Raw genomic sequence first — 19,840 nt, 5'->3', positions numbered from 1 at the left:
CACGGCAATCTTTCACATTTCAGTCGTTATCATCATTAGCTATAATATAGATTCGCAATAACACCTCTCGCTTCGGAATCTCAGGGTTTATATTTATAATAACCGTTATTTTTTATCGAGGCAAAGGTAATCGTAATTGAATGCGTTTGTAATCTTTTGTTTTGCTATACGTAGCAATTACAGTCAGTATCGAATAATGATATCTTGCATAAAACAGTTTCAATGTCTCTATACTTGTGTGTGTCTTTTAATAGCTTATTTACATAATGATCGCTGGAAAATGAACTCAACGTCGCGCGTCGTACATTTTCCACATATAGAAGCTATATTTGTGAGTACGATACATAAAAGACCGAACAGCGTATTCAGGTTTGAGATTATGCCTATCGAAATGAGTAAACCTTATTTCAAGCTGGCGTGGAAATCACGTATAATAAAAGTAAATAGGGGGTAGACAACCCTCATCATTTAATAATAAAATGCGCATAGTAGCTGATTCCCTGTCCTACTGAATATGCATATAGGAATTCATGGAAATCGGTCACGCCGTTTCGGAGGCGTATGGTAACTTACATTGTGACACGAGGATTTTCTACTTTCACATTTTCTTTGAAGGCAAGTCTTCCATTTATTAAAAGGAACGAAAAACAGCACTGTCCTTACCCACTCAATTAATTAAACAAATACACATTGTATTTTTTGTTCGATTAAGAATGCGTTACAAATGAAACGTGAAATTGTAGAAGAAGCCTCAAAGTCTAATCAATTATCTAAGTAATTATAATTCTTGATTGGGCAAAGCCTATTAACATTTAACCAATGAATTAATTTTGTTGTTTTATCTTTCATTTTTTAATTAAGTGAAGTGTAAATCCTTGAGCTAAGATATAATTATTGTACCTGTGAGATCTACCTAAATGTTATATGGAAGTTGCATAAATAGTCGCTATACATAATGATGTACTTTTTTGTGTATTTATTTTCAGTCATTTAAAATTAAGATCTGTAAGTGATCTATGCAATCATACTATAGGCAACGGCATTCTGCTAAATCCGTTAAGTCTACCATATAGCATGCGAAGAAAAAGGTATAAAATATTTTACAAAGGGCAGAGTGTCACTCTTTTTTTAGGTGGCTTGATGCTTTTGTGTTTGGGTTTTTTGCACTAAACATAACTTGTATGAAAAAGAAACAGAAGCTTGATATTACGCTGTGTCATGTTTATCTTAAGATTTTTGAGTCAGTTTTGTTAGCATCTGCATCGTTTGTAGGTATACCATCCAACAAGTATTTTCTCACTATGCCTAAATAAAATGTGGAGAATTTACCTTGGCGGACATTTTTGATGTCGATATTCTGTTGTATCCATTCCCGCATGATGGTGAGCGCTTGTTCCTTGGTCGATGGACTTTCGCGGAGTTCCTTGGCGGCTTCGGCGGTGACGTGTTTGATAGCGAGGCCTAAGCAACCCTCCTTATCAATCTTGTCAGTGGAGACATTCCACGTTGTCGCAACTGTCAACAGCATACTGGCGGTCGTCATTTTTGTAACGTTTTTGTCTGTAAAAAAAGTATTTTTTTGGTAAGTTAAAAAAGGAATTAGGTAACTGGTGTAACAATTGATGAATGCCTTTATGAACTTTAAAGATGTAGTATGGTATGGTAGTTTTACATTTATGTGGTAGATATAATTGTGCCTGAAATTAATTTCGGTCAAGAAAATAATTAAAATGTAGAGTTTATTAAAGTAATGTTTATGCAGGCACGAAAAAGAAAGTGTTTTATAAAAGCAATGACAATAACATGTATTTAGCTAGCTACTAGTTAGTAAACTGACAATATCAGCCAATACTGCAGTCAGAAACAAAAGCAGATGAACAGTCATATCATCAGAAAAATTAAGTACATTGACGTTCAGAGAGTATTCAGTACATTTCTAATGGCACGTCTTTAAAATATTAAACTGTTTTTGCTGACTTTTATTGCTCACTGTAGAAACTTTACCAGCAACTTGACAAAAATAATGATGACAGCAACAAAGATATCATCACGAAGTACTTATTAAAATATTATACAAAATTACTTAAGTCTTATGAGTAATTAACGTTTGTTTATGTATATGACGGGTAATTTATTGCTATTAATATTTAATTGCGTGTTTTAGGTACCTTCGTGAAGCTGTACAAAGTAGCGACGAAAGTAGCGACACTTTTTTACGATGATCACTTAGGTTATATTTATTATTGTTCGTATAATAAGGTTATGATATAATTTAATTAGAACGCATGGATAGCCGAGAGGTTGAGGTCTCCCAGCCAAACTCATTACGTGTCGTGGGTTCGATCCCTGCGTAGAGCAAAAAATATGCTAGTTCTTTTGGAGTTGTTGTGTTATTGTGCATGTCTGGAACGTTTGTATCCCCCGCCTCACAGGGGTAAATGCGAGACTCTTTAACACCATTCAGTTTCAAGACAAACTCCAATCGTAAACTATTTTTCATTCAAAATCATCATCATCATCCACGGCCTTTATCCTCCCACAGCTGGGCATAGGCCTCCTCTTTCTCGTGCCAATTTCTACGGTCCTGTTTCTAATAATTGAGTAATTCCTAGCCTCATCCAGACTCGACCCTAGGCCTATGTCATCGGCCCATCCCGGATCCGATTCTAAATAAAGATAGCAATGGCTGTTTATAACAGGTACCTACCTACACGAATCTACCAGAAAGGTGTTAATGGCTTTCTTAAATCGCGATGCCTTTTCCAAAAATAGCGTGTTTACTTCAATCTCTGTAAAAATCGATACAGGTGACGACACACCTATTTGTAACTCAATTGAAATTAATTCATTAGCCTTAACTGTTCCACAGTTTTTTAAAGCATATCGCCCTTTTGTTAATTAAACGCTAGCACATAATTAATCAATTTAAAAATATGATGTTTTTTGTGTCTAAAATTAGCACTTTTTTATGATCGTTTAGTAAAGTTCGTTCACACGTTCTTAAAACAAATTTTAAATTTAATATTTTTTTCTGTAATTTATATAGGTATTCTTACACTCTATTTGTTTAGGTACTTATAAAGGTTAACAATCTTTATTTGCCTTTCATACAAAATTGTCTAAATTGTTAATCTTTATTGTTATTTTTCTTTTTTTCTAATAATTTTTAAACTGAGTTTTGATACAAAAAGATAGCAACATTTTTAACCTTTTATATTAATTAGGTACCGAAACTAGTGGAGTATAAAGTTGTTCGGGTCATAAATAGCCTTCGTAAAAAATATATGTTGACGTTAATAGGATTTTGTTTTGAGTTTGTTTTTTTCCAAAATGGTTGAAAAACAAAACTTCATTATTTTGAATGCTGATAACATGACATCACGAGAAGACATCATGTTCTTATTTACCTTTACTTGAGGTTATATTCCATCCTCTATAAATAATGTTTTTCGCCTAAACTGCTCAAGCAACAGACCAAAAGCGGATTAAAAGATCATCAAAACAAATTATCGTAGATTTGATTTATTATTTGTTTGTGCGAAACCGGTTCAAAAAAGACGACCACCATGAATATATTCAAGGTTACTCAAGTATCTATCCTACCTCTTTAAGGACATGGATTATTATTTTAAGGGTTTACTTATATATTCCTGTTTGATGTAGGTACATATATGAATTACTAGCTGTTGCGCCCGACTTTGTCCGCATGGTTAGAAGATCATAAACCGTTTTCGCAGCGCACTCAAAGATTAATATTTTTCCACGTTTTCCATTGTATCTTCGCTCTTATTAGTCGCAGCGTGATGTTATATAAATAATTTTCCAATTACAACCAGTAGTTCAAAACAAACTCTTCAGCTTTATACCTAATATTAGTATAGATTATTAAGTATGTTTAGACTGTCTATGATATGTCATCTTTACTTACATATAAAAAATCCTAGAAAAGTGTAATCTGTATAAATACTTTATTCAAGACAACTTAAGGTAAGGATTTTGGTTTGTGCGTTTGGACGCGATGAACTCTGCAGCAGCTTATTCAATTAAATTGCGGTTCTCTTGTGTTTCTTTTCGATGATTGTAATAAATTTCACTTAACATTTAGTGTTCGTTTCAATCGGTTTTCGGAAAAAAGTGGGTCGTTTTAGAAAAGCGCTTAGTATTTTTTTATTAGTTATATCCAAAAAATACTACCATAAGTCATCTGAATCATTTCCACGCGACCGAAGACGGTAATTAAATAAAAATTCTACAGTTTACACGCATACATTGTATGTCAAGAATTTGTTAAATGTTTAAATAAATACATGTAACGAATAGGATTTTTCCAACGTCATGTAAGTAGAGTTCATTTTAATTGTCCTCTGAAGTCTGGTTTGTTTTTCTAGATAAATGTCGCATAATTTGTTACCTATAACGATGGAAATAATTGTTTAAATGATAGCCTATTATCGTTAACATACGCTGTCAATTAAAAGATTTATTCTCAGTAATGTTTAATGTTTAGGGTTCCGTTCCGATATGGTAGTAACAGTACCCTTTCACTAAAGCGCCACTGTCTATCAGGCTGTAGCATGAAATGTAATCGGTAGACAAATAATTTTTTTTGTGGCCTCTAAGCCTATAGCAAATTTGGCTATCTCCCCTTTGGTTTGCTTTATGCTCAAAAATTCTCCTGTTACCTAATGCTGTCCTACCCTACCAACTTATGTAGTGCAATATTAATTGTACAAATAATAACTAGTGCAGGCAGCGACCGTAGCATCTGCTAGTCTAGCTACGTGATTAATGACACAGAAGACGGTGTGTTTCAGTTTGCCGCTGTAGGAAAAGAAAATCATTATTTTCGTACTGATTTCTGTCTTGCTAGTCCTTATATTGCTGCTGACCGGTTTATAAATAGACTCAATGAGATAATATTGTGAACGTGAAAGTGGTTTGTTATGTTTTCACGGTTAAAATACGAAACTGGTTTTGAGAGAATTTGTTTGGTTTCGATATTTATGGAGGACTTTGATCGTTCTGTTTATTGCCTTAAAATAGATATCCAATAATAATCCTGCTTCGCTATAACTTAATATTAAAACCTCTATACATACCTACATATATTCGCACGGCATCTATATTTTCTTTTTAGTTTTGAGAGTACGTCTATTCTATTGTCCCGTGCGCATCACAAGTCGAACAATGACGAAAATAGAGTCTCCATTGATGCTCTCACATTGTATAGAGCAACAATAAATGACTAATAAATCAATATAAACGCTGCTTTGTTGAGAACATCTTTCGCAATGCCAGTCATCCAAAAAATACCTTATGTAAGAGACGCAAACTAATAATTATTTTATTGTTCACCTTGGATTTTTGGATGATGTCCAGAAAGAATGTCAATAGCTGACCTCTGATGATGAGTAAGTAAAAAACCTGCTTTAAAATTTGGCGCGAACTAAATACTTCGAGACATTGGAACTCCCATACACGCGTTGTGTTAACGTACCTTATTACTAGTTATTACTAAGGTACATGATGATGTAGAGTCATTTTCATGAAAACATCAAGGTATAGTATATAAAGGCATATACATATAGATGCATTAATTTGAATTTTAATGTCGAGGTCGGTTTCTTTAAATCCATCCAGTCGTAGCTAGACTGCTGACATTTGCTTTCGAACTACCTACATTATGCTGTCAAAAAAAGATTTATCGTGATTAACTTTTAAGAGCTAAATAAACTATTTATGATATGCCCGACTTGTCATGGCTTAATCCCCGCGCATGGTTGTCTTTGTGCATGTGACTCAAAATGTTTGTGAAACTTCCAGAGATACAAGTATTTAATTCGTTAATGTGGGAGTCGTTAAAAAACACTGATAAATAAAAACACTTCTAAGTAGATAGCATTTTTTTTCTATCAAACTTATAAGCAATCCCAATCGGCAAAAATAGGTGACAATTGATTATACAAAAAGGCACGAACACAATCACTAAACTGATAACCAAAGTGAGAAAACATCATAAAATTTATCGAAGTGTTAAATAAGTGGGTGTCTTCGTCATGTCGAACGTTATAGTTCTTGAGTGTGGGTGAATGTCATGCGCTGGTGAAGTAACGAGACACACCGGTCGGCCACCGGTGTCGCAACGACGTGCTTTATTAACTTTTACATCATAACTACACAATGCCAGTATTGATATCGCAAATCGTATTATAATACAAGTGAGTTAGTCTAAGTGGAGTTTTATTGCTCTGGACTTTCCCTTACTTATAATTTTCGTGAAATGAAGGCAGTATTATTATTTACAATGGCTTTATTATTTTATGTTACGAGTCATTTTTGTGATATTTGTACTATTGCTATCCAATCGGCTCTTCTTTAATTCTCGTATTTAATTTCATCATTATTTTATTCGAATCAAAAGAATTTAATCCATCGCAGACTCGAATGAAACACAACACAATGGCTTGAAATAAAATCTCATTTATTATGCTACCTTACCTACTCATTACAATTTCCGTCAAGTATAGTATGAAATGTGATTTATGGCTACTATTAACTAACTTAGCAAACTAAAGAGATGTCATTTTCTAAATTTGTCTTTCAGTGACAGCACGAAACAATATGTAATAATTACATAATGGGCAAGAAGTACCTATGTGTGCGATTCCAACACATAATGCTCGGTCAAATAGAAAAATCTAGAAAAACAATTGAAGGTAGCTTGTTGACTAACTATCCTGTTTACAAACGGTTTCGTTACTGAATCACGTTATTGATCAACGCACATATTGTTACGAACTTGGCATAACAAAAAATACAGCTCTGAAACTTTCACACGTAACCTAAACGTTTGTTTTTGATGAACGAATACCAACATTACTTACTAACAGGAAAAATGCAGTATAGACTCCGAACTCTTTTCGGCAATACTTCGATTACATAATCTCCGTTTAATCGGTCGTGCGTCCGCCCTATCGGTTCTAGTCCAAGGATATCAAGTAAGCTACTTGCTGTTACCAACAATGTTTAAAACGAACCTTCAAATTAATAAATAACCTTAAAAGTAAACGCTCGATTCAAAAATACTTAATTGGGTGTTTTGATAATTATTCCCTCTTTGTACACGATAAAGTAATGCAAAGAGACTGTAAAACTGAAAGCAACAATTAAGGTAATTGCCTACAATGTGTTACGCAGTAACTTTCATCAGGCCATGAAAAATAAAAACCTTTTTTGTAATATAAGTAGACAAGTAAATATGGAATACAAAGTCAGCATATGTATCTGAGCTAGATAAAAAGTCTGGTTTGGCTTAACGGTTCACTGAACATGTGACCGTACACGCAACGCCATTGATTTTCCCATCCCTATTTTACTCGCCCGGCGCGGCGTCCACTAAATCTGTTTACTACATTGCACTATACCTCTGTACATGGGCAGATATGAAAGTTTTGACTCAGTTTAATTATGATGAGAATTAGCAGCAATGTGGAATTTATTCAAATAGGCAAGCGGCAAATAATTCCCAACTTTACCGACAAGCATGACTGTATCCACATTCCATCCCTCAATAGGACCAAAAGCATCGACCTGAACGGCTAACGCTGCAAAAGCTGACATTGTATCGTCACTGCATTTATTCAAGTTGCCGATTTCGAAAGCAGCGTCCCTATAAGATGATGGATGGATTCTCTCGATATCGCTCTTATTGTACGCACATAGTATTTGACCGATGGCAATTAAGTCGAAATTAGTATAATCTTCAGGGTCTTTCGATGAGAAATCTTCTCGGACACGAGCAGCAAGAGCTGCAAGCTGTTCCTTGTTCAAATTGTAGTCTTGACCAAAATTCTGAATGACGTCAATGTCGTGTATCGACATATTATTATAATCCTCTGGAGAGATCGCGACGGTGATCCATTTTAGTAACATCAGTATTTCATCCGGAATGAGACTGACTTCTTCATAGAATTTTTTGACAGATTGCCAAATAAATTGAGCTTCAGGTAAGGGCAGACGAATCTTTCCCAGATGGGCAATACACTGGACTACGTCTTTCGGTGATATTGTCTGTAATTCCGTCAGCGTGAGCTTTTTCTCCGGTGGAAGTTCAAGAACTTCGTCACAGGTTAGACAACGAACCAGAGAAATTTTGATGAATATAATGTATATCAATTGAAGTTGTATGTTCATGTCGGTCGTATCGTTGATGAAGTCGTGTTCACCGTGACAGCCGAACTACTGGAATGGCTCACTAAGTTTCTATTTAAGGTTAGGACCGTGGTTTCATTGATTATTTACAGTTCCATTACCGACCGGCCGTACCTTGGTCTTGACCTTTAAGTTTTATTAAGACTGCTCTTTTATTGATGTGTTAATTGTTTATTGATGTGAGGAGCTATATTATAACACTGGCTTCGATAGGATTAAGACTGAATAAATAATAAGATTTTAAATCCATTGATATATTCAATAATCGAAAGCGGCGTATGAGTCTTAGAAGGATTATCTATAATCCTAATGGTTACCAGATATTGGGCAAGCGTAAAATATTTATAGGGGTCAATATTTATATGAACACTAAATATGAAGGAAATCCGGAATTAATGTAAACTTTAAGCGGATAATATTTGCGTAAAACTCAAGAGTACATATTTAATTTACGCAACCGTTAAGACTTTAATAATGTGAGCTGTGTTAAGGATCTTATTTCTGAAACTTAAAAGTATATTCCATTTAGTGATTTTAAAATAATTTTTCAAGGTAAAGGTGAACAAATTTAAACCTGCTTAAGCAGATTGAATAGGAATAAATTTTATTGAGCCGATGAAGTGTTATAAATAAGCAAAGATTTTTGTTGTATTTCATGAGTCGTAACAATACGATTTCGTCTACGCGGACTGTAGAAACTTTTGGAATTCGGGATTACGTCTTGTTTGTTTGACCACGCTATACTGATAAAAGTTTATACTAAACCGATTTGAATAAAATTTCCAATCCGTGTATAGTTTGATCCAATTTGAATGATAGCCCATATTATTATAATCTCCTTTTAAGCGGTACGAATTTCACCGAGTCAGCTAAAAATAAAAAGGTAAATATGATAACTCAGCATGACTATGTTGTTTTTGAAACAATATACTCAGCTTGCTTGAATCGTCATGATTGCAGCTACGCACCGCATGATGATGAACTTACTGTGATGTATGCGTGACATCGTACTGCACTTAATAGAGCGATATCACTTACATAAATACAATAACATTACTTTGTACTTAGTAAGCCTTTAGGCTAACCTATTATATACACGTATCCATGAAAAAAAAACTACGAGAAATAACAAATAAACTCACGCTTTCACTATAGAGTAACACCGTCACGGTATACAAACTTATATGAAACAAATATCTAGAAAATAATGAACACTTTTATTAAGAACTATGTGTTATTAGATTTTTATCATAAAAATCTTAATCAGTCTTAATAATTGAATTCAGAGTTAATTTGTTACAACTCTCTCAAAATACTAAACCCAAACTAAGCTGACGCTTGTATCTTGGGAGCCTGAATGTTACAATGTACGCGCTCAGTGGTTTTGTCCTAAAAACTGACCACAGTCCTTCAAAATTTTCCCTTATAATGTTAGTTAAATTTGTTTTTAGTTATTAAAATATATAAATTACACTTACATCCACACCACTGATTTGCTTTGAGGTTCAAACGACGCGCAACTATACGTCGGAGTCAAAATTCTGTAAAAAATAGAAAAGGGATCGTTTAGTAAAAAGTCCTTTACAAAAGTAGTTATGAAATTTCAGTAGTTGAATAGAGTTCCTCTCTTTGAATCAACATTCGACTCAACGTTAGCCATTCATACTGAATTTCAGTTCCAAAAATGTTTGAAATATAAAGTACGCGTCCTCAAGTTTGAAACAACTTTTCCGAATTGTACTTCATATTTTTACGATATGTCTGCTAAGTCATACCTATTTTAACAGACATCATTATAAGACACGACGGCCGGTACTACATAAAAAAAATACCATGTTGTTGCAAAAAAAAAAACGATGCTCAAACAAATTTTTATCATTTACATCATAGAAGTATTTTAAATAAGACAATTTTTAAATGACCATTGCCACTTTAGAGAAGATTCGAGAAAAGGAATTTCAGTGATCTAGCCAGCGTTACCGGGAAAACGCTTAAACATTATAATTAAAAGCTACATTATTAAACGACTTTACTTTTTTATTCGCAAACAAAAAACTGCGTAGTAAGGTGTTTTGCCAGTTATAAATATGAGGCAGGCAGAATAATTTTAAGCAACTAAATACAGAAGTGTTAATACCTCAACGTCCTGTGACTTACATAATACTATTCGAAACAAGTGAACATCACGTAATGTTACTTGACCAATTGAAAAAGTAAACAACGATATGAAATCCTGAACACCCAAACCACAAACCATATTTGGTCTCGCTTTAAATACATCGTAGCATTACGTGCAGATAGTTTTTTCGATGTCTTTAAATCGATTATATAACGGTTACAAAATACATGATACGACAATGCCTTGAAAGCATACATAGGTATTGCGTGTGTTAAATAATCTGTGTGTAGGTATATAGAGAAAGAGCTACAACGATCTTACATTAGGTACTCTACAATTGAATTATCCTCAACGGTGGATGAACCAAGACATTTCCTCAGGCAATAGTCTAACCTCAACGCTTAGTTCTTTTTCGATACAATGAACAATATGTCTTAAAAAAATTAAAACAAATAAATTAAAGTATTAATTCTAGTTAAAATATCAGGATATGAGGTTAATGAGTTGCATCAGAACTGTGTATACATGAGTTTCCAGTCTTGTTAATTATTTTTTACTGTCTTGTTCAATTAAATTATATAAAGCGGTCAAGTGTGCGTAGGATTCGCAATAAGAGTTCCGTATTAAAAAGCTAAAAGAATAAAAACAACTGGCATAAAAGTTGGTCATCTCGTATTTTTTTTTGCTTTACTTAAGTTTTTACTTCAATTATCTGTTTAAGCGGCAGTACAAATCCATTATTTTTGAAAAATTAAAATATCTAGCTATGACGGTTAATGAAAAGCTTTTGACAGTTGGATGAGCAGAACATACAGCCGCGCATTAGTAATACGCGTTGCATTTTCACTCCTCTTGTAAGGAACCCTTATAAAGTCGTAAAACCTCGAAACGGAAACCTACCCTAGTTTCATAACAATCTGATTACAAAGCAATCTTAATCACGATCAATTTATATAGATGTAATAAAAAAAACACGATGGGGCCGATAAACGTAACAATAATAAGAATAAGATACTCTATAATTATGTTATTATGTTCGGAGCCTTTCAAGCCAAGTCACTATTACCTTTGGAAGGTGACGGTGACTTGCCACCTACAGTCAGTGTCACTTGCGGTTAAGGTTGCTTTAATATTCTAACTAATAGTTGCAGCTAGTGGAGCGATAATTTTATGTGATTTTATGTAAATATTCCTGACGGTATGTGGAGATAGACTGAAAATTATGAGAACAAGTATGAAAAAATGGGGTAAAATAATAACGAATTGGTATCCCAGATGGTAAAGGAGGTAAGGAGAAATAAAGTAGAAGATGGGAGGATGAACTCAAACAAACATCGGTCGTTACTCATGAAATAACTCTATGGATATACGAGTAGCTAGGGGGCCTTTGCAGAAAGACACAATACCCTTTATCATACTGGGATATACTGTAACATCTCAATCACAATTCTGATCAAAACGGGCATATTTATTATATTTATGTTAAAGTCTAAGCTAACAAATCTACACAAAGAACAACAAGACCACAACGACCGTCGAAAACTACACTGCTTTGAATCATCGCTCTATAATTCTCATTCCACAATTAAAGTACTTAAGTTTCGATTAAAACAGGATACATGGAAACTGCTTCTAATAATTTCGACCTCAATTTTCTATAATGACTAGATTTATTAAAAATTAGTCCGTCTTGGTTTCATTACACCTTGAATAGGTCAAAATGTATTCGTATACGTCAGAAGTCACAAATGCTAAACTAGCTGTAGTCAATATGGTCAATGTGACATTTTATATAGCCCCGGTTAGCTGGAAAGAACTTTACTTTGAAGCTTTAAAGTATATTTTTTTTTGTGAATATATATGATTTTCCGGTTTTCGTCACATTAAGAGTAATATAGGACTCTCCCAACCAGTGTACTAGCAACTCAATAGCCAATATCAAAGTTATTTCTACCTAGAACTGAATAATAACTGACACCGATGTTGTATGTATATTGTAAAAGCAACTTGCTAAAGTTAACAAGCAAGATAATTGATGAATGCATCATCCTCGTGTTTATTTATCCGCATTGCAGACTAATGCGTTTGGCACGTGATTATGTGTCCGAGTGATGTGTAGAGGTGCGAAAACTACGAACTCTTGTTTGTATTAAAAGTTCAAAGAACTGTTACATTAATGAAATGATGGAGTACTGAGCTGACCTTCGTTAATTTCCGTTAATCCATCTTCACAATATGGCTGTAATGCGATGACGGAGGTCTCTTGTGAAAACCCGCGAACTCCCGGTTTGCCAACGGTCCGCACTTTTTTAATTCGCTATTGGATGCGCATAAAAATAACCATTTGCCTACCACTAAGTTTTAATGTAAGTTTATTGTTGTTGCTGAAACAAGACGGTGAAAAGATGCGTCTAGATTCCACTGTCACTTCGTGAAATGCCACTGACTTTTTTCAAAAGAAGACTTCGATTGACAAACAATTAGTTACGAACTAGTAGAGATATAAATTATGAACTAGGCATGCTCGCTTATTCCGTGAAGCTGCAATTTGTACGATATTGTCGTTTTTGTTAAAAAAAAAACACAAAATAATATATATTCTTGGCCTAGTAAAATATACTCTCGGAATATAAAATTTTATTAACTATTCCGTCACTTAATTTATTTGCTGTTTTTCCGCCTACCTACTTATAACAATAAAAGTCAGAATTGCTTCAAGGATATGTTTTTATTCGGTGTTTTCTTAGTTTTGGAAGTTTATGAACCGTCATCTCGTGCAGGTGCGAGCCTAGTGCCTAAACTAGGTATTGTTTTGTTGTTATAGAGGGGCAAACATAAAGGCCTGGAATTTATAATAAATCTATTTAAAGGCTTTTACGAGGGTCAAAGTGGTTTTGGGATCACGTGTCGCATAATGCAATGTCCGTTTCCCACAATAACTTTCTAACTTCGGTTTTTTCAGATAGGCTGTGCAATGGTCCTAGCTCGTAATATTCCTGATGATTCGCACTTTCCTGATGAAAGAACTTTCTCACATCGCTATCTCAGGCGCATTCCTCAAATAAAGCGCATGCACCTGACGCTACACCACAAGATCAATATTTACAGTTATTGGAACCTGGATGTTTGAATCGTTTCCACGTCCGTTCCGTTCACCTAAACAAACATTCGGGTACTGGGCTCAAGTAAGATTCGTACGAATCCAAGGATTTTTTTGCAGAATTAAAACTATTTTAACTCACAACAAAAAAAAAATCGCGGCATGAAATTTAAAAAAAACATGTCCAAATCATAAACTTTGCGTATATCGTCATACATGGCTCATAGAACAAGTTCTAGTTCTAACCTTGTACTTACCGCAAACAGGTATCTGTGGCCCGAGTACATGGCTATAGGAAATATTCTACATGAAGTAAGTAAGCACAAACATCACGCGTCGTTGGTTATTTGTTATAGAGTTACACACTTCACGTAATAGAGGATCTATTATCGCTAAGATTTTGTCATACCCAACAAAGCAGATAGACTTGGAGGTAATCTCTTGCGACATGACATTATGGAAATAGAAGCTATATTTTGTAGTTTCAGCTACGGCAATTGCCTTGTGCCCTAATTATTATGTACTTATTTACTGTATGTCAAATTGCCAACTAAATAACGGTTGGTGTTGCATATTTTTAGATGTGAAACTACTATAAGGACGTTTCCAAAAAAAAAACGAGGTACGTAGATATTAGTAACATAGGTAACTTAATTATGTTTTTACTTATGCTGTTCCTCTATTCAACACGTTGATTGAAAACAGAATGCAGTCATAAGTCAAATGCCATTTTTTTCCACGGAAACAGGCTAATTTGATATACCAGATAGGAACCAACATAATTTTGGGCATAGATTTTCTTTCTCGGCAAAAGCGCAACTCGAAATCGGATAAACTTAGGCTGAACTGAAACACGTGCTAAGTCCTCCTCAACCCTAAGACAGCAATTAATCGATTCACTGTACACTGTACATCGATTGGCTGTAATTGGACTTGGAAGCACCATGGATTGTATAGCATTTCTTTTAGACTATCCTACTTGAACCTTACGAGCGACAGCTCTGGCAGTGAGGTCTCGATTGAGACTTGAGAGCTGTAGAATAGACGAAGGACCAACAAGGACAACGAAGACGTCTCAGGAACAAGGAGAGGCGTGACGTCACGTACCTACTTAAATTGTGTAGAGGAGACAATTATAGATGATAACTATAACTTCAGGAAAACAGGAATAGTCGCTATAGCATATCGGATTTGCTCACCCGTGGCTAGCTGCGGAAGATTCTAGAAGGTTTTGTTTATCCCAAATAAACAAATGCTGGTCGACTCGCTCAAAGGATTCTTGTGGTACTAGACATTGCTTCTTGATTGTCGTGTGTTTTGAATCATAGGGAAATACTTTATAGATTTAGAATTCCAATTCGAATGTCAAATACATTTATTCTTTTGGATGAAACTCAAAACTGGATCCACCAATGGAATCCGATTAAAACAGATGTGAAACTGACCGACTGAAAAATTAAAATGAGTCCCAAATATCGGTTTATCGCTTTTCATTCAAAGGAACTTTTAAAGTCTACGCATTACCATTGACGTAGATGAATATTTATTATATACATAAGCTTCTTCAGATACCGGTTTTTTTTTGCAGAACAAAGGTTTTGTCTTAATTTAGCACCAAAAACTTGAAGTAGCAATAGCAAAATATATTCTAATATTATAAAAATAAAGAGCTTATTTTGTTTCTCGATCACGGTAGTCCCAGGAGTAACATATTCGAATTAAAAAGTGATGGGTAAACTATCACCCATCCGTAGGAGTTGGAAAGATATAATGGGTAAAAACCTAATCAGAAACAAAAAAGTAGTTTCGAAAATTTTGGCACACTACAGTAGCTTTTATTGACGTGTCTGTAAATGAGTTTAGCCGTTAATTACTATAATAAACCTTGAAGCTCTATTCGATTAGGAAATAAATAACTAAGTGGGCGAATAATATGCAAAAACCTACTTCCTGAATATTGAATTAGGTTAAAGGACACCGTCTAAATATAGATATCGTGGGCGAACATCCTATTAAGGTCAATATTAGATCAAAAAAAGACTCCACATAATAAAATTAAAGCTTTGGATAGACTGGTGTTTACAAATACACTCTATTTTTAATAGTATTCGTAGAAAACAACACAGAGTCTTTGACAAAAAAAAGTTAAGTATTTCAGACAGATTTCAAAAAAATATTGGACACGTATTTTTTAATTTATCCCGTAAACGAAAAATGAAGGGTACGGTAAATAAAATCTGGGTGACTTCACTAGCCCCCATTATATGTACATTGCATAATTTCAAGTGCTTTTAAACCTCGTAACTTTTGAATCTGCCTGTGGTACTAAACAGTATTTTAGCTTTAGCCTAACACCCTATTCCTACACGGGTAGAGCCTGCGCCATGTCATACACAGTGGGTTTATTGTTGTGACCTTTACCACTTAACCATCAGTGCGTTTATCCATCTTAAGAAAATTCCACACAAGTAACATGACACTGTTCTTCAGATATATGTTTACTATTATTATAACTGTGTCAATTGATCTGTGTAAATAAGAACGACCTGTTAATTGCATATCCTTCTAGTTAATAAGTAAAGTTAATTACTGTACTCTGGTAACAACACGTGTTTATTAAATAATGACGTAGGTATATAATTTACGTTTTTGCTACGATACTATTATTATTGAAGACTGTTGTTGATCCGTATTTCATAAATATTTATCACAGATTATGACGATCTATAAATAAAGTGTCTTCTTATGTTCAATTCTGAAACTGGTTGAGCAAAAAAATCAAGTTCAATACTCTATTTGTAATTATTAACGGGAAAGTCAAATATAATAATTCAATTAGTGTAACTTATCGATTTAATTTTGTGTTAAGATTAACGGCGTTGTTGCAGTACTGTTAGTACCGAATATGAGCAAAAAATTTGGACACAGGATTTAACGATTTGATTGACGTTAAAGATCATCCATCAATGTAATAAACATGGAAAACCCGAAAAAAATATTACTCGTAGGAAGTTTCCGTCTATCAAAACTGGCTAATGTCAGATTCGAGTTCTAAAAAAGTTGAATGGGAAAAAATATTAATCCAGTTGTTAGACCGCAAAGAGTTTTAAATTAGGCATTAATTTTTTACTTTGGGTACAATTGACACCCAGCTAATCATAATTTTCACACTTTTTTTTAACTCAAAAATCTAGCACGTTATATGCTAATTAATTTAAATTACAATTACACATTTATTGCGCATCTAAAAATATATTATTTTATCTAAAAAATTAGACGAATAATTAAAAATATGATATATTAACTTAGACATCGTATGTAAGTGATTCAAAGTTTTCGTTCAAGAATGTGTATTTTCGGCTTGGCACTATAGGTACAACCTCCCCCTTAAATCTTTATTTTAGTTATCTGCTATTTCTCCTCATTTATAAGGAAGATATAGGACTTTTTCCGCTCCCACCTCCGCGGTTAATGTTGTTTTCGTCTACCAAATTTTTTCTAGGAAAATGGATATTACCTACATTTTCCACTAGAGCAATAATTTGGTGACTTTTATTTTGAAATCACCTTATTTTAATAAGCTCTTAGCGATCTTAGTCTGATGTGATGATTAATTTAAGTCAAGTTCACTAGTCGAGACGGCCCAAACTTACACATGACCGAAACTTAAAAACCGGTGATGTTGATTCATGCATGTTACGGACTCACGCTAGCAGACCTCGTTTAAAATTATGTAACAGCCATAAACGAATTTTCGTAATGTATATGTGTCTAAATTGCAACATTTGGGCCGCTATCTTAAGACTAATATATAATTACTTGAATCAAGCTAATTATGGCAAACGAAAACGATTCTTGGAAACAAAAGGATTTATTGTCTTGCGTTATTTTGTTATGTGAACTTTTTGTTTTGTAATCGTCTTAATTTAGTTTGTTTTTTTTGAGTTTAAGTTAGGTGTTTGATACCAGCGAGATATTCTATTGTTCTTTCGCTGTACCCAGTTAGCCAATACTTGGGATTGAGCGTAATATGTGCGTGGTGGAAATTCAGGTTCATTTAAATAATTTTAGCATTATTTTTAAAAAACGAAATTTTCAGTTTTGCTGTCGAATGTGCGTTGTACAAGAATTAACTATACATAATTGTCGGGCCAAAAGTCGAGGTGATTTCGAAGGCGTTTCGATTAAATATCTAAAAACTATGCATGACATTGAGCAAGTTATGTGGGTCATTGGTATAAATCCATGTCTTAATCTACGGTGTACCGTAATTATTCAATTGATTTATGTTTTAAACTGCCTGCACCCACCAGTTGAGATTGCCGAATTTAAATTGAGAAACATGTGGACATAACGAAAGTGTTCGTTTACATGCACACGTATTTGTGTGTTTTTTATTGGTGTACGAAATTATGTAGGTTAAATAATATATTTTATTTAAAAACAAAAATAGAAGTAGTATCAAAAGTATAAATTACTTAGTGCGGGAGTTGTTTTTTTGTTAAACTTAATTTTTTCTGAAGAAACTTTTTAGTTTTACCACTTTGTAACGTATATTCATTCATTTAAAACTATTTTCGAATTTGATTAATCTTAAGCCACCTTTGATTTAATGCTCTGTTATGTTAAGGCACAAAGCATCAAGAAATAAATACAACACTCACTGTTTCATATCGCAACGACTCAAACAGCCGAAAAGGCCCAGATTACAAGCAACCCATAATAATTAATTATGATATGTCGTTATTTAGCAATATATTTAAGAAAGCTAGTTTATTAAGCAATACTAGTCTATCGTGACCTCAACACTGTCAACCTTTTGAATATTGATATAAAATGTGCAAGTATGAAGCTCTCACACATTTGACACGCTTTACTTTTGAAAATTTACATAATTTTCTGTCAATGACTATAAAGAAAAATACTATTTGATTCGTTATGTAACATGCGTAAACTTGATTTTTTATAAAATATTTGTATTTGTAATTATACTTTAATTTTTATGTTACTTGATAGGATTAAGCAGCTAGTGTTAAGTTTATTAAGACTTAAATAAAAATTAAACAAGAGCACACCTTATACTATAGTTACATTTTAAATGCATTCTTCAGACGTTTGTGACTCATTCATAAACCTCGCAAAATAATAGTTTATAATTTTTTCCTTAATTTACCCACAAGTGGTTATTATTTTAATTACAGAATGGTGCGACAGCTATTATAACTGATATAATTATCGTCATGATCCTGCATATCTTTACACTATACAAGAAAAAAATAAAGTAAAAAACGTTGCAAAAAGTATCTCATCTTAATTTTAACTTAAAGGGAGCTCAGCATAATAAACAAAAAATGTGATAAAAAAATAAGAAAAAAAAGGTTTTAAAAAAAAGTAAGACTTACGTATAAGGGTTTTGGCGCACGAGTAAAAAGCCGGGGCGCCGTAGCAGCGAGCTCGACGACGCACAAACGCGTTCTGTTCAGCCTGTTGTCAGCGCTCGCGTCTTCTACTCCCACAGAGCACAACACACTGTGCAATCGTGTTACAAACACACTAACAACTCTGACATTCCTTTATTAAACCGAATCCTTTTATCCATCCGATAACTGTCAGCTGATCTGCATTAAATTATTTTGTTCTTTGTCAAACTTTATGTAAACTCATTAAGATACATCGGACTCGTTTAATTATACACCTTTAATATTCATTATGGTATCCGCGAATATTGAATTCCGTTTTAGGATATCATGTTCGTCGAATAACAACAAACCTTTGTTTTGTTATTGACTAGCTGTTGCCCGCGGGCCCGCTCGCTACTAATCGAAAATGATTCCATTAAAATCCTATATGTTAATCTTGGTTATAAACTAATATGTGTACCAAGTTTCGACTTAATTTTTTTCAGTGGTTTTTGCTCGCAAGAGGAACAAACATATATGCTTACAAACTTTCGCATTTTTAATATTAGTAGCAAGTGTTAATATCAAAAATATTAGTGTAGCTGATAAATGAATAGCTAAAAATAAATCCCAAATCATATTGAAGGCGGAAATTCTCGTTTTCAGTAAATATAGTCACGAATTTGAATGACATTTTCGCTTTTTAATAAATTCCGTTCAAAATAAACTTATATGTTTATAAAGGCCAAGGATGAATCCTATATTCAGCTACAAGTAATACATGAATAATAATATCAGGTCCCGAAACCATGCAGCGAAAGAGCAAATTGCAGTTACCACTTGCAGCGGTTTTGTGGGGCTTAACTTATAACGTACTTATCTATGTGAAAAAAAAACTAAATTCTTCCATCGCGTTCCTCTTTAAGGTGTCGTAGTAATTAAGTAATGACTTTCTAATATTCCAAATGATAGCAGGTTTTTAAATTTCACGATAGATAATATTTTTCACAA

General features: G+C 33.8%; 1 long non-coding RNA gene across 1 annotated transcript; it reads right to left on the bottom strand.

Moving 5' to 3' along the window:
• Positions 1 to 914: 914 nt before the first annotated feature.
• LOC113493914 lies at positions 915 to 19,194 on the bottom strand. Its single transcript, XR_003400613.1, has 3 exons — positions 18,833 to 19,194; positions 9,690 to 9,752; positions 915 to 1,560 (listed from the first exon to the last, which is right to left on the bottom strand). It is a non-coding gene; the product is annotated as an uncharacterized LOC113493914 (long non-coding RNA).
• Positions 19,195 to 19,840: the final 646 nt, after the last annotated feature.

Source organism: Trichoplusia ni, chromosome 5, assembly GCF_003590095.1.
Source record: "Trichoplusia ni isolate ovarian cell line Hi5 chromosome 5, tn1, whole genome shotgun sequence".
Classification (NCBI taxonomy): domain Eukaryota; kingdom Metazoa; phylum Arthropoda; class Insecta; order Lepidoptera; family Noctuidae; genus Trichoplusia; species Trichoplusia ni.
Note: the sequence above shows the minus strand (reverse complement) of the source record. Positions and strands in the feature narration are given on the sequence as shown.